Consider the following 15,508-nt stretch of genomic DNA (forward strand, 5'->3'; position numbering starts at 1 on the left):
GTCATTTATAGTGATTTTATTTAATTAATTCTCTTTCGAGTTAAGCTGTTATGAACCAAAGAGGTACATTGAAAAATTAAATGCGAAATTATGTTCGATAACATTGTGCAACAAAATGGAGGTGAAAGTCTGGGGCACGGAAAATTCCTCTTGGGGAAGAAAGGCCTTGGTGAGTATATTAAGAACCCCGAACGCTAATTCCTAATGGCTTACAGGGTCTCTAGCAAAAACTTCATCACGCCATAACGCGGAAGTTCGACTCACGGCGGATCAGTCCTTCGGGGTTTTTAATATACTCACCAAGGGCTTTCATCTCCAAAAGGAATTGTCTCTGCCCGAAAATTTGTATTCACAGTGTAATTGATTTAATTTTCGTAGAAGATGTCCGTTTATATCCCATTAGTATTGACAAATAATATATATTTGATCCCAACCCGGTACCCCTTATGTCCCGCTAAGATACATTAATAATACGCCCTCAATGTCTTATTATAAATATTCTCCAAACTAGGGCGACCCAAAAAATATTTTTGAACTCCTACCCCCTAAATTGTTTCCATTTGATCCAAAACCTTTTATATATGAAATTTAATGGCGAACGTTAACCCGTGCCAAACGATCGATCTTTGTCTCCATAGTAATTTGTATGGGGCCAAATATGCATTTTCATGAAAATTCTCTAAAGGCCGCACCTATGGTCCAACCGATGAAAAAAATTTACGAGTTCGTTGTTCTGGCTACAAAACGAATCCTACAAAATCGGATCGGATTTTGATATAGCTCCAATATGCATATTTGACCGATTATGGGTACTTTGAGCCGTATACAGCTATATCCAAATCCAATACGATTTATACGAGATTTTGTTGGATTGGTTTTTAGCCACAACAAAGTTTTTTCATCGATTAGACCATAATTACGGCCTTTAGAGAATTTTCATGAAAATGCATCGTTGGCCCCATACAAATTACTATTTTCTAGGCCGCCCTAATATACACTTACGTATTAAACTTTGATTGTTTGACTTGTTGTTATGTAATATATATATGTACATACACATGTAGACATATTGCACTGAATACAACAAAACTATTTCTGATCGATTAACTTGGTATTTCCAAAATTCAGCAAAACCATCATTCTATTCCGCCTACCATTCCATTCGATTTCTAAATAAAATGAAATCCCATATAGCCAGCCATTCATTTCGTTGGTTCATCCAATCAATAATGCTGGGAGAAATACAACAACAGCAACATAAACCAAACGAACGAAATAAAATAAAATGGCATGCCGTGTCATCCAAACGACGATGGCAGTGGTACTGGCATTAGTGTCATAACAATATGCCATGCGTTCAGCACAAGAAAATACTTTGCCAAATTGTGCTCTGTGTGGCGTATTCACAAAATATTTCAAATCAATCAATCAATCTTCCATTCAATCATTCATTCATGCCGTTTGTTCCGTATAAATCGTTTAGAGAATAATTTGTTTATTTTTCCAATGACCTTTGTTGCCCGCCCGCTACATCACGTTATCCACCCCCCCAATCTGATGCTGCCGTTGCTGTTCCAAGGTTATGTATATTTTGTCACAAAAATTTGTTATGAAATTGAAAACGTTGTCATTGTCAATGTTTAATGTTCTTGCAGGGAAGGAGTCATTTGGTTTGACGCCCATTGAAATCAATCCATGAATTACATTGTCGCAAAACTCTTTACAAATTTTTGCAATTCTTGTGAAGCCAATAAACAACAACAACATCAAGTTTGAATTACTCACACATTTGCACACAGCAGACGTGACATAAATAATTTCGTATCGGCTATAAAATACAATTTATATGGAATTTAGCAAAAATAATAATAAAATAATTATATTTACAAATAAATTCAGTTATCTTGGGATGCCATTAACACCTCTGGAATTACACAGAATTTGCATTAATTGGAATTCAATAAGTGTTCCATAAAAAATTGAAAAATAAAAAAAGACTTCATAGAAACAAAAATACCATGGAATTCAAAATTTTTGGAAATTTGCAGAACTAGGAGATCAGTGACATTTTACAAAATGTTCTTTAACTCTTAACACGAAGACGTTTCTCTCATGAAAACTACAAAACCATCGATTTGGGCATTGGGTTGGTAATCAATTTCCTACTGAGAAAAACAAAAGAATAAAAACCTCCTTAATTTAGCGACCCCTGCAAACGTTGTAAGAAAAATAATCTTTACACCGTTTTCGCACTAGCGGATGTGTTTGACAAGTTTGAAGCTGGTATAATCGCCTAGCAGAAAGAGTGATGAAGTCGGGGCGAGTTAAAGATCATGAACAATTAATTACCCACCATAATAAAGCTGCAATGAAAAACAAAACATGAACTAGTTTTTGGATTTATGGTATATCGAAAACAGATTCACTCCGGTCGGTGCGACAATTGCCACTATCCAAAAAGAACATTTCTTTAACATCAGACCGAAGAGAGAGATGAATAGAGCAAGTATATTATTCTACGACGGCATAGAGCACATATCGCTCATTTACTCAAAGACGGGCATAACTCAAAAATGCGTTTTCAGAGATAGCAATTTCTATTTTTTCTACGACTTCTACTTTGTCTTGTGTCAAATTTTCATGCTGATATGTCTTAACAAGTTACAGCTAATTCATTAATAGTTTGACATAAATCAACAACAAAGTTTTTTGAGTTTATGAAGCGCTAAAACAGTTCAAATCATGCTTGATCATATATATGCCCCTCAAGGACTTATACGGAGAAGAAGAAGATGTAGAAAGAAATAGTGCCGCATCATTTTTATATCCTCAACCTTTACATAGAGGGAAAAAATTCAAAACCAACGCCTGCTCAAATTTGTTTTTACCATGCGTGCTCATTTTTTTTATATTTCGACCACAATCGTGCTTACTTTGACCACTGTACGTTGTCAATTCTCGATGTCAAATTAACACCGGCGCACAGTGTTGCCGCGTGGACAAAAAACAAAAAATGTGTTGTTAACTTTTACATATGTATGTTTATGTTTTTTTCTTACTGTATACACATCCGATACAACGAATCTGAAAGAATTTTGTCGATATGTACACCCATAATGAAGTTATAGCTCTTTAAATTTGATTTGTGAAAATCGGTAGAGCTACTCAGGCTCCTAAGAAAATATTACATATTAAATTTGAAGGCTATTCGATCAAAATTGACCGAGTTATAGCAAAATCGGGAAAAGATATATATGAGGGCTATATCCAAATCTGAACCGATATGGACCAAAGTTGAAATTTTTCTTTCCTATGCCCTTATAAGTACTTGCGCAAAAATTCATCAACCTAGGTCAACTCCTTCTATTTTTGTCGACTTTTATATGGAAGCGGCAACACTGTGCGGCGTGCTCATTTCGACCACAAACGGTGTTGATACGCTATCGACAACGGATGTGGTCCTCTGGATGTAGGCTATAGAGAATTTTGAATGAAATCGGACACTTTTGCAAAAAGTGGGGTTTGATTTCCTTTATTATTTGCTGCTTTGATGCTGCTCCTCAGCAAAACATTTTAGTATACAGTCGAACTTCTCTATAACGAATTTTCTTTATATAAAAAAAAAACAAGTAAAAAAGCGTTAAGTTCGGACGGGGCGAACGTTTTATTCCCTCCACCATAAAATATTCTGAACTAAAACGGAATAATTATTTTCTTTCCCAAATGACCAAATTAGGTAAAAAATGCATATAATCGTATTCAATCGGTCGGCACCTTTATATGGGGCTAGATCAAAGTGTGGACCTATGTACGTTAACAACTTTTGGTGGAGATGTTTTGTAATCACTAGGAACCTCTACTGTCAAATTCCAGGTAGTTCGGTCAAAAAAATTAACTAAACTTCTCAATATACCGATAATCAGGAGGTACCGTTATATGGGGGCTGTACCAAAACGTGGACCTATGTTGACAGTTTTTAGTGGAGACGTTTTGTGACCACTGGGAACCTCAAACGTCAATTTACCGATAGTTCGTTCAAAAAATGTAGCTAAAATCCTCAAAATGCCTAAATCGGGAGTTGCCGGTATATGGGTGCTATATCAAAACCTGGACCTATGTTTTTAGTGAAATAGTTTTATGATTACTGAAAACCTCAAATGTCAAATTACAAGTAGTTGGGTCAAAAAATGTAGCTAAGATCCTCAAAATATCGAAAATCAGGAGGTACCGTTATATGCGGGCTATACCAAAATGTGGACCTATGTTGACAGTTTTTGGTGGAGATATTTTTTGCTCATTGGGAACCTTATACGTCAATATACAGTTAGTTCGGTTAAACATTGTAGCTAAAACCCTCAAAATACCGAAAATCGGGAGGTACCATTATATGGGGGCTATATCTAGACATGGGCCTTTGTTTACAGTTTTTGGTGGAGTATTGTTATGACCACTAGGAGCCTTAAATATCAAATTAAAAATTGTAGCTAAAACCCTAAATATACCGAAAATAGGGAGATACCGTTATATGGGGACTATATCTAAACATGGACCTATTTTGACCGTGTTTGGTGGAGTAGTGTTGTGACACCTAAGAACCTCAAAGTCAAAATACAGTTTGTTCGGTTAAAATTTGTAGCTAAAACTCTCAAAATACCGAAAATCGATAGGTACCCTTATATAGGTGCTATACCAAACAATGGGCGGATACAGCCCATCTTCGAACATGACCTGCCTATGGAAAAAATATACTCAGATGCAAAAATCTAGCGCGATTTTTGCGGACGCTAGTATGATTACAACAGACGGACATATCTAGACTATCTCGACTCAGAATTTTATCGTGATCAATAACATATACTTTATAGGGTCACAAATGATTATTTCAATGCGTTACAAACGGAAAAACAAACTTAATATACCCTCCATACTGTGGTGGGGGGTCCTATACCGACAATTTCAGGTTGAAAGTTTAATACACCCAAAGAAGACTTAGTACCAAATTTCGGCCATTTCGGAGGGATAGTGAGGCCACAACCATCAAAATACCAGAAATCCGGAGGTACCGTTCTATGGGGCCTATATGAAGACGTTAACCTATACTGACAAATTTCAGGTGGAAAGTTTTATACCCGCAACGAAGACTAAATTTTAGTAATTTCGGTGGGATATTGAGGCCACAACCTTCAAAATACCGAAATTTGGAAGGTAGCGTTCTATGGGGGCTATATGAAGACGTGGACCTATACCGACAAATTTCAGGTGGAAAGTTTTATACTCCCAATAAATACCAAATTTCAGTCTTTTCGGTGCGATATTGAAGCGACAATTTTCAAAATACCGAAAATCGGGAGGAGGAGCATCTATGGGGCCTATATGAAGACGTGAACCTATACTGACAAATTTCAGTTGGAAAGCCTTATAGTCCCAACGAAGACTTAATAAAAAATGTCAGCCATTTCAGTGTGATGTGGAGGCCACAACCTTCAAAATATCGGAAATCGGGAAGTACCGTTCTATGGGGGCTATATGAAGACGTGGACCTATGCGGACAAATTTCAGGTGTAAAGTTTCATACCCCTAACGAGGACTTAATACCAAATTTCAGTCATTTCGGTGGGATATTTACACCATAAATCCTTAGATATATTTTTGCATATGCTTATTTTATGCAAATATGTAAAAATGTGTTAAAATATGCATGATATGCAAAATATGCAAAAATTTCTGGGTCTAATTCGTTTAACTTTGTGATAAAATGAGTTTCTTTTTTAAATTAATTTAATTAATCGAGCTATATGACCTAAGGAGATTACATTGAAAAATTGATATCTAGCGCAGTCCTACACACGCATCAACCGCTATGCGACGATAGTTTCCTTACCTGCCCAGGAAACCAATAGTACCGACATCGTAACGAAATCGGAACAAAATTCGGACGGTACGGCCGATATCTGATCCGAAATCGTAACGATATCTTAACGAAAGTTGTATGAAGTGGTTAACATAATTTCGGAACGAAATGAAATCCGATCGATTTCGGTCAGAATTCGGAACGAAATCGGAAGAAAATTCTTGGGAAATTTGGGATGCGAATTTTTTCCTCCGAATTTTCGTATAGATTTCTGAACGATTTCGGAATAATGTCGTATAAAAATCTGAGGTACCTTCCGAACTTTCGTAAAGATTTCTGAACGATTTTGGAATAATTTCGTATGATTATCGAAGGAAAAAAATTTTCTCTGATGCCTCTTTTTATACCCTCAGCATTTATACTAACGAGGGTATGTATATACACTTTCATACGGGCAAAATGTGCCTCATCGAAATAATGGTTTTAGACCCCAAGTATGTTTGGACGAAATGTGTTTCAGACAATTTGGAGTTGATTTAGCAATGTCTGTCCGTCTGTCTGTCTGTCTGTCTGGCTGGTGCGCACGATAACTCTCGAACCGAGCAACCGATTTGGTTCAAAATTTGGCTTTCGTAATATTTTGCCCAAACTTAGTTTAAGTTCGAAGATGGGTTATATCGGTCCAATTCTTCCGGTACCTCCCCCACAAAAGTTCGAAAATGTTCGGAAAATGTGTGCGCACGATAACTCTTGAAGGGAGTAACCGATTTGGCCCACACTTTGTACATCGTGAAAGTTCTATCAGACTTAGATGAAGTTTAAATATGGTCTAAATCGTTCCACTCCTTCGGGTACCTCTCACCCAAAATTTCGGAAAAGTTCAGTTTAGGACCTGCTCTCGAATCGCTTTGATTTTTGTTGTAGCAACTTGTATTCGCTGTCGCCCATACGACGGTACAAGTTTCATAAGGGGCAAGTCCATACTTCCTGAGAAAATAGCCTGAAAGTTGCAAAAAACCCCTATGACACCGTGTGTAGTGGTTGGAGCGCAAGATAAATCTCGAACGGATCTGCCAATTCGGTCCAAAATTTGGTCTTCGTAATATTTTGTCCAAACATAATTTAAGTTCGAAGATAAACCATGTCGGTCCACTCCTTCAGGTACCTCCCTCACAAAAATTCAAAAATCTTCGGAAAAAATATGCGCACGAAAACTCTTGAAGGGAGTGACTGATGTAATCCATACTCTGCACATCCAAATATATCTACCAGATATAGATCAGTTTCGAATATGGACTATATTTGTACACTACTTTGGGTACCTCCCACACAAAATTTCGGATAAGTTCACTTTAAGACCTGCTCTCGAATCACTTTGATTTTTGTTCAAGCGATTTGCATTCGCTGCCTCCATTAGGACGGTAAAAGTTGTTTCAGGAGCATGTCCATATTTCTTGGGAAAACATCCCGAAAGGTGTAAAAAGCCCTATGTCACAATATGTGGCTCTCGAACTGTTCTACCGATTTGGTGCAGCATTTGGTCTTCGTCATATTTTATCCAAACTTAGTTTCATGGGGCAATACCGGTCCCCAACTTTCGGTACTTCTCCCCAATATTTAAAAAATGTCACTAAAATGTTAGGATGATATCACTTGAATGGTGCCACCAATTTGGTCCAAACTTTGGATCTCCTAATATTTTGTCAAAACTTAGTTTAACTTCTAAAAAGTTCAACATTTGTGTTAATTCCTAATCCACATTTTTTCGGCAAGTTCAAATGTTGAAAAAGGGCCATAAAATTCTGAAGAGACGCTAAATACATTCTATCTGGCCGTAGATGAAAGTTTCAATTCACATTGGCTGAGGGTGTATACCTCTGTCGGCAAAGCCGACTGACACTTTTTTACTTGTTTATTAATCAATTTTCTTTGTTATGTTTTAAATTGGAAGATTATAATTCCAAAGGTATCTAATGATTTTCACTGTTGTTATCATTTTGTTGTTATAGTAGAACAATGTAAACTATGTAAACAATGTTGAGTCTATCAGAACTAGCTTCACTAATTATATGTTGCATTTATATTTAAAATATTTAAAAACTGTGTATGCGAATTTTATAACCAACCATTTTTTTGTCGATAACAAACTAAAATGTTGCTTGTTAGATATATACAAAAGGTGGTTGTTGTGCGAAGGGAAACTTGTTTTCGACATATCGATCCGAATTCGTAACGAAATCGGAAGAAAAACTTTAGCATATTCGAAGGGAAATTTACTTCCGACATTTTCTCCGAAATCGGAGCGAAATCGGAACGAAATCTGAACGAATTCCCCTACGAAAAATCGTATAGAAATCGAAACGAAGTCTGAACGACTTTGCTTCCGAAATTGTTCCCATATGTCGGACATCCGACATTTGGTTTGCTGGGTGGTTAGGTTAACATCCTCAGGCATATTTGATGTTGGTGTTGCTAGACAGTTTTCGCCATTTGGAACCCCCATATATACATCCAAGATTGCAAATTTGCATTTGTAAATTTCAAATTGAAGCTTTTTATTTCCAAAGACGAGTCATTTGTCCCCCTTCTATTCTAGAAATCAATTTTTCAATATTACAGTAGATAGCATTTTTCCATCATAGTATGTCTTTCACATCGAAAGATTGTAAGTGAATTGTGGTTCAGTTGGCGTTCGCCATAAAAAGGCAAAACTTAAATATACAAATTCAGCTGAGCCCGGCTGGGATTCGAACCTGGGTCGTCGTCAACTAACAGACCATATATGCATTTGCATATGATTCCGCTATCTACTGATAAGGAAAACGCGCGTTTTACAATAATTTTTTTATTTTAGTTTTTAGAACAAACATTTATTTGTATACATATGCTTTATTTTTGTTAAAAAACGCTTAAGATATCGCCATTTGACGAAATTTATGTATTGGACGTATGTAGAATTTTCCCATATGAAGATATTCAGTAATACATATCTTAGTTAATAACGATATGATGTTATAATGAAAAACATATAAAAAAATGCATGCAATAATGCATTTCTTAATATTTTTCCGCGCTCTATACTGCTATGTGGTGGTATTTACAACAAAAATTATAACCCTACTGTGCAACTGGCGTACCATTTGATCCTATTCCTATTTTATCATTATTTTCTCAAATATCATATATAGTACTAGCAAAGTACCCGCTACTTCGTATGCGAAAAGGATATAACAACAAATAAACAATATATAATATGAAAATGGAGAATTTTTATCAATTTTTATTTTAGTACTGTTCGTCTCTTTTTAATTCGATTTTCAAAAAGATCAGCCGTATCTCACCCTTACACATTAACAGCGAGACAAACGTTGAATAGATTCCAGCTCTATCCGTTCATACAAATACAAATTGTACCAAATTAAGTACCATTTAGAATTTTTGTTCCCATAATTACAAATTTTCAAAACTACCTCAGTACTATGTTCAAACAATAAGCTTAATTCCGAATTTCAGGATTCCAGATATATCCGATCACTCAAATCCAAATTTGGTACCATTCAGTACTATTAGTATCCAAAGTACGAATTTCTACACCTACATCTATCAACACTCCAACATCAATTTTAACTCCGAATTTCACGATTCCAAATGTATTCTATCACTGAAATCCAAATTGTACCAAATTTAGTACTTTTCCTACACATAACAAAAAATTTCCAAAACTTTATCAATCCTACATTCCAACTCCTTATTCCAAATCTCGGGATTCCAGCTGTATCCGTTCACCCAAATCCAAACTGTACCAAATTTGGTACCATTTAGTACTATTCGTACCCATGAGTACGAATTTCCACAACTACCTCAATCCTACACGCCAACAGTAATCTTAATTCCAAATTTCAGGATTACAGCTGCATTCGATCACCGTAATCCAAACTGTACCAAATTTGATACCATTTAGTACTTTTCGTATCCAAAGTACGAATTTCTAAACCTACCTCTATCAACACTCCGACAGTAATCTTAATTCCGAATTTCAGGATTCCAAATGTATCCGATCACACAAATTGTACCAAATTTGGTACCATTTAGTACTTTCGTACCCATAACTAAAAATTTCAAAAACTTTATCAATCCTACACTCCAACAGTACTCCTTATTCCAAATCTCGGGGTTCCTGCAATATCCGTTCACCCAAATCCAAATTGTACCAGATTTGGTACCATTTAGTACTTTTCGTATCCGTAAGTACAAATTGTCTAAACTACCTCAGTGCTATGTTCAAACACTAAGCTTAATTCCGAATTTCAGGATTCCAGATACATCCGATAACTCAAATCCAAATTTGGTACCATTTAGTACTATTCGTATCCAGAGTACGAATTTCCAACCCTACCTCTATCAACACTCCAACAGTAATCGTAATTCCGAATCTCACGATTCCAAATGTATCCCATCACTGAAATAAAAATTGTACCAAATTTAGTACCATTTAGTACTTTTCCTCCGATAACTAAAAATTTTCTAAATTTTATCAATCCTACACTCCAACAGTACTCCTTATTCCAAATCTCGGGGTTCCAGCTATATCCGTTCACCCAAATCCTAAATGCACCAAATTTGGTACTATTTAGTACTATTCGTACCCTTGAGTACGAATTTCCACAACTACCTCAATCCTACACGCCAACAGTAATCTTAATTCCAAATTTCAGGATTACAGCTGCATCCGATCACCATAATCCAAATTGTACTAAATTTAGTACCATTTAGTACTTTTGTTCCCATAGGTCCGAAGTTCCAAACCTACCTCTATCCAACACTCCAACAGTAATCTTAATTTCGAATTTCAGGATTACAGCTGCATCAGATCACCGTAATCCAAATTGTACCAAATTTAGTACCATTTAGTACTTTTTGTTCCATAGACCCTAAGTTCCAAACCTACATCTATTCAACACTCCAACAGTAATCTTAATTTCGAATTTCAGGATTACAAATGTATCCGATCACCCAAATCCAAATTGTACCAAATTTGGTACCATTTAGTACTTTTCGTAGCCATAAGTACGAATTTTTAAAAGTATCCCAATTCCATACTCCAATTGTAATCTTAATTCCAAATTTCACTATTCCAGGTCTATCCGATCACTTAAATTCAGATTGTACCAAATTTGGTACCATTTAGTACTTTTCGTACCCAAAAGTACGAATTTCCAAAATACTTCTATCCTACACCCCGACAGTAATCCTAATTCTAAATTTCAGGATTCCAGCTCCATCCGTTCCCCCAAATCCAAATTGCACCTTATTTGGTACTATTTAGTACCTTTCGTACCCATATGTACGAACTTCGAAAACTACCTCCATATCTCTAACCTACACTCCAACAGTAATAGTAATTCCAAATTTCAGAATTCCAACTTTGTCGGTTCGCCTAAATTCAAATTGTACCAAATTTAGTACCATTTAGTACTATTCGTACACATGAGTACACATTTTCAAAACCACCTCCTTATATCAACTCATCTTCTAAACCTTGATTTTCATTCCAAATTTCAAGATTTTAGCTCTATCCGTTCACGTAATAACATATAGTACTAAATTTAGTAACTTTTAGTACTTTTCGAACACTTATAGTTCGAATTTCCAAAAACCCTTTGGTACACCTTTCTAACTCTCCATCAGTGACCCTTATTCCAAATTTCAGAATTCTAGCTCTTCGCGTTTGCCTAATACGAAGGGGACCATATTTAGTACCTTTTAGTACTTTTAGTGCAGTTCTAGTTCGAATTTCCAAAAATCCAGCCTTATCTTACACCTTCGGCCCAAGAGTGACCCTCACCCAAAATGTCAAGATTCTAGCTTTAGCCGTTTAGTCTGGGCGTTGATTACAATGCTCAACAAAATTGAAAAAGTTGAATGTTTCAGCCGAAGTTAGTGTTGTTTCTAACTGAAATCGGCGAGTTATTTTCAAATCCGGTCGCGGTTTTTCTCCATCAGCTCTTGTTCTTGAGATATAGCTCAAAATCTGTTTTTACAAGTTTTACCCAGAATTTCGTTGTTTTCGGATACAAACAAATATTTTTTTTTGGGTTTTTCGACAATAATATATTAAGGAGATGTTGTACGTTCGATACAAACAGTTTTTGAAATAATTATGGTGAATATATATCAAAAAAATATAGAAAACATACGACGGACCTTGTAAAAATTGCATATTTTGAGTATTTTAAGCTGTGATTACGTCATCGGGGGAAGTCATAGGAACTTCATATGGTACACCGGATATGCTTAGGGTGTCTACTATATAGTCCAGTATTCAAATATATAATATAAAGTTCATAGAGCCCACGATTCGGCTATAACCTGAAAATAGACATGAAGACTGCTAAAGAGATATCATTTACAAGTGACATCATTACAACATAAGCCATTTAGTTTTCCTTAGCAATCTTCATGATGATAGGTTATGACAGAATCATGGGCGCTATGAACTTTATATTATATATTTGAATACTAGACCATATAGTAGACACCCTAAGCATATTCGGTATGCGATATGAAGATCCTATGACTTCCCCCGATGACGTAATCACAGCTTAAAATACTCAATATATGTAATTTTTACAAGGTCCGTCGTATGTTTTCTATATTCTTTTGATATATATTCACTATAATTATTTCAAAGACTGTTTGTATCGATAGTACAACATCTCCTTAATATATTAGTGTCGGAAAACCCACAAAAAATGTTTGTTTGTATCCGGAAATAGCGAAATTCTGAGTAAAACTCGTATATACCGATTTTGAGCTATATCTTAAGAACAAGAGCTGATGGAGAAAAACCTCGACCGGATTTGAAAATAACTCGCCGATTTCATTTAGAAACAACAAAGACTTCGGTTGAAACAAAATTCGTGTTGACCAGTGTTATCAGTCAGTCAGTCAGTGAGTCAGTGAATCAGTGAGTCAGTGAGTCATCATTACTGAACTCTTTTATAAGTATAGATTTACATTCCACACTTTGAATGTTTATTTTCTCTACTTACAACTGAAATTCTTCACAAGCTTTAACAAAATTACCTGGAAAGATAAAAAGACAACAAAAAATTATTATTAAACAAATTAATTAAATTTGCTTTAAAATCTGAAAATGTATAACAATTTATAACTAATCTTCCCATTCATTAATTTAATTACATAAATTAGCAATAAATTATGCAACATTAATTTTTTTATATGACGGTACCACAAACTAAAAGCCAGGAAATTGTTTCTAATTTATTAGTAGAACTTGGCCAAAATAACTGCTCCCCAAAGCTGCTAAAATAATTTCAAATGGGCTTTTTACGTGATACCATTAAATTTATTTAAGTAATTTGCCTTGGTTACCAAACTAACTTTCACACACACATACATACATACAACCTAAAGAAAGAACCAATTACTTGTTAAACACTATTACCAAATTTATCATTCGATGATGGACAAAGTTGGAGAACGGCAAAATTTTATTTTAAGCATTTACTTTAGTGTTTCGTTGACTTTGTTACACAAAGAGAAAAGTCGAAATGTTATCGGAAATAAAATTTTGCCGTAGTCAATGACCTGTTAATGTGACAAGGAAGTTGTTTTACTTTGAGAAAATATGAAAGTACGTTTACAGTTAAGTAAAATATAAAAGAGCACTTTGCAAAATTGAAGTAGTTACTTGCCACAATATATTATGGAGACATAAAAATATACATAAGGAAGCATAAATCATAAATAAAGTCTCCTTATTTATAGAAGTACATAAGGGCTTTTTATAGACGACCATATGGTCTTCTTAACATATATATGTTCATAAAGTCTTATAGAAGACAATAAAGCATTTTTTACGTGGTCGTTCGTAGTTTTGGCCTTCTAGTTCCGGCATCTTTTTAGCGGGATCATCATCGCTAATTCTTATAACATGGTGTCAGTTAGTTCTTTAATGATCGTCCCATGATATCTATATCATCAGCTTAAGCAAGTAACATGTGAATATTGATATAAAGGCAGTGTCCTTGTCTGAAAAATCTTTTGATACTAAACTCTTCGCAGAGGTTCTTTCCTATTTTAACTGAGGACCATGTATCGGGTTAAGTCATCTTACAAAGCCGAATGAGCTTTGCGGGGATACCAAATTCAGATATGGCATGGAATAACATTGAACTTAGGGGACTGTTGAAGCCTGCTTAATAATCGACAAAAAGATTGTAGATATCGATCTGCAGTTTGTGGTAGGAATTTGGCTACCGTCGACTACGACAGAGTGGCTGTTGATTTTGTGGCGGAAACCTGCATATTCCTCGAATGGAAAAAGGTGGTAAGGTCGGTTAAATAGTTGTTCAGTCTCTCATAGTTGTTCAATCTCTCGATGCCGTTTGGAGGGGGCGGAATACAGGAGAGGTTGAGGTTAAACAGTTCCGGAGATTTCACCCCACCTTGGGAACTCCCTGTTTCACTCAACGGGGTTTGGACTTCTTGTTCCTGAATTCCACGTACGAATGGCGTCCACACATATAATTGATTATCCAACGTTTCAAGCATGGCCGGTTGCCTGCTCAATGTCCTCAAACAGCGTGGAGTGCCTGACTGTATCAAGGCTTTTGATAAGTCAAGCGCCACCATCACTGTTCTATCGCACGGCCGTCTCTGGTTGAGTGCTTGACAAATATGTGTTAATGGCGTGCAGCGCAATTGTCGTGCTGTGCTGCTTATGGAACCCATGCTGGTGATCGGCCACTTGATAGCTATTTCTGATACTGGGGACTTAGTCCTCCTCAAGGGTCTTTGCTACGGGCGATAAAAGCGAAATCGGCCTGTTCGATTCAATTTTGCTGGCATCCTTGCCAGACTTCCGTAGTGGGACCACCCTGCCTATTTTCCAGACTTCGGGAACAATGAGTGTGGATAGCGACAAGTTAAGAACTTTAGTGAGATACTCCACTCCCGGCTCATCCAGCTGCTTCAGCATTACCATGGAGATTCCATCAGGCCCAACGCTTTGGATGATTTAGCGTTCCTGATGGCATTGGCAACATCATCCATTGTAAACTGTGGTGGTTCCTCCTCGGCAGGAAGAGATCTGATGCGACGTAATACTCTTCTCTTCGTCCTGTCACTCTCGGGGTGCTCGACAAACTGTCGATTGAAATAACTTGCGCACCTCTTCGGGTCAGTCAACGTAACGTCGCCAAACGTTACTGAGGTCCTATCTTCCCTTCTTCCATGGTTCGAGAATGACTTAACCGTTGTTCCGCTTATGCTCGTCGACTAGCCTGTTAACTTCCAGTGTCAGCTCCCTGACTATGGGGTCATTGGAGTTGGCTCGACGAAGCTCATCACGCTCATTTTCTAATCCCGTCGCCTCTGCTGGAAAGTTTGGTCTTACTTCGGGTATTCGACCAGGAGGGATATGGCAAGCGGTTGCAGCAGTGATGATGTCTCGGAACGTCCTTTCCGCTACCCGAAGATCAGAATGATTGGGCAGTTCTCTGAAGCGGTGATCGGTGAACTCTCTGAAACCCGGCCAATCAGCTTCTTTATGATTGACGAATGTGCGGCGTTCAGAGGTAATGAAATGGAGACAATTATGGGTAGATGGTCTGATCCAAGGGAAATGACGGG

The 15,508-nt window shown here is 36.6% G+C and overlaps 1 protein-coding gene across 2 annotated transcripts in view; it reads right to left on the reverse strand.

Annotated features, from left to right (window-relative positions):
* Oamb (Octopamine receptor in mushroom bodies) overlaps nucleotides 1-12,937 on the reverse strand; it is a 265,806-nt gene extending 252,869 nt beyond the window's left edge. For both annotated transcript variants that reach the window (XM_073960483.1, XM_073960482.1), the window contains exon 1: nucleotides 12,904-12,937. The gene's annotated coding sequence lies outside the window, so the exon portion shown is untranslated. The remainder of the gene's footprint in view (nucleotides 1-12,903) is intronic.
* Nucleotides 12,938-15,508: the final 2,571 nt, after the last annotated feature.

This window comes from Musca autumnalis, unplaced genomic scaffold, assembly GCF_047663935.1.
Source record: "Musca autumnalis isolate F117 unplaced genomic scaffold, ASM4766393v1 scaffold_1, whole genome shotgun sequence".
Taxonomy (NCBI): domain Eukaryota; kingdom Metazoa; phylum Arthropoda; class Insecta; order Diptera; family Muscidae; genus Musca; species Musca autumnalis.